Here is a 1,717-nt window from a genome sequence, read left to right as displayed (position 1 = left end):
GGTTAAGGTTTATCTGAGAAGATTCCGGATGAGTTCTTGAGCCCCATTTCTCCTGCAGCTGATCAGTGTCTGGGAAAAGTTTAAAAAGATTTTGTGACTTGTTCACTAAGTGAGTTAAAGAACTGAATAAACTACCTATAAAACTTTAACATTATTTTTCACTTTTGTGACTGTAAACAACAAAATGCCATCACTATAATGACTCTGCAGGCTCATAACAATCATGTTTAAGAGGATTTTCCGTTACTTACATCACCACCACCGTTACTATTACACAGGCCATTCTCATGAGACTAATCCACTTTTTCCTGATCACTTTTATTTCTATCCACATCCTCAATATTTTCATCAAAAGTCCTGATATTAGCATCTGAGCTCTGATCTCAGCCATGTACTATCTTTGAGTCTGTTCTTGGATGGATATGGAGTCCAGATATATAATGGAATAATAGCATTTATTTGTTGGAAGTAAGGTATTTGAATCATTCATAGATCCAAATGTACCTCCATTTTTCAGAATCAGACGTTGGTACAAGGCAGTTGCTAAATTAAATTTAAGATAAGGAGGTAACCATAGAAGATTAACAAGAAGATCACATTAAATGGAAGGAAAACATTGTATGTTCTCGTATCAAATTAGAAATGCTTCCTGCAGGAGCTGAAGATTTGTGAGCCACAGGAAAGGAAGATAATTGCTTCTGAGAGTTCCAAAGTAACTTCAGGATTGGAAGAGTTTCTTGAGTGCTTGGACAATCTGAGCATCTCATTCAATCTTAACGAGAACTGAGCCTACATCACGTTTCCTGTGAAATACCTGACCTTTCTCCAAGATGGATAGTTGCAATAGCCCTTCATTAAATTACTGCATCTCCCACAGTCCTAAACACACTTTATTTTCATTTTTATTTCATGGATGTATAGATTAGCCATTTATACAGACTCTTCAAATGAATAATTGTGCTGCCCTCAGTGCGGCCACTTTGACACTTGTTTTTATTCTTCCATATATCACATCTTATTGGTATTTCTACATTGTTTTTTGTAAGCCAGACTCTGAGACAGACTTTCCTTATCATTTGTATTGTCCACTTGTATAGCTGGATGGTTTGCCATTAACTGTGTAGATTACAATACCCACACACTATCCCTCAGAAGGCTATCAATGTGACATCAATACCTGAGCATAGGAATCAGAGATGATCTAGAATCAGTTAGTGCGGAATACAAAAGGATTCAGGCTTCCACATGTAGTCCTTGCCTAGCCAAGAGTTTTCTTTCTTCTCTCCCATGTTACCACCTGTCCAGTAGAGAGTGCTTATTTAGCATTTATTTCTGTATCAGAAATAGAGTGAGAGAACAAAACAAGTCCTGATACTTCCATCAAGTAATTCAGATTTGGGGACAAAGATGATATCTAAAACTATCAATGGTAAAAACTTAAGTGAAAAAAAGTAGGATTCGACATGTTCAAAAATTCATGGTATCGTTGCTAATATTTGAAAAAACATCATATGTTTACTAGAAATTAGAAATGGAATAAATGAATAATTTTGAAGTAAGAGAATTATAAGTAATTTTAAAATCATATTCGCCTAAACATTTTTAATGTGCTATGTTAGTATGTAGTATATTATTTTAAAATACGTGATTTAGAGGTTAGAAAAATGATATCAAGTACATCTAAAATAATGTGACAAATAGAGGAAATCACAATAAT

Source organism: Propithecus coquereli, unplaced genomic scaffold (genome assembly GCF_000956105.1).
Source record: "Propithecus coquereli isolate 6110/MARCELLA unplaced genomic scaffold, Pcoq_1.0 Scaffold610, whole genome shotgun sequence".
In the NCBI taxonomy this organism is placed as follows: domain Eukaryota; kingdom Metazoa; phylum Chordata; class Mammalia; order Primates; family Indriidae; genus Propithecus; species Propithecus coquereli.
Note: the sequence above shows the minus strand (reverse complement) of the source record.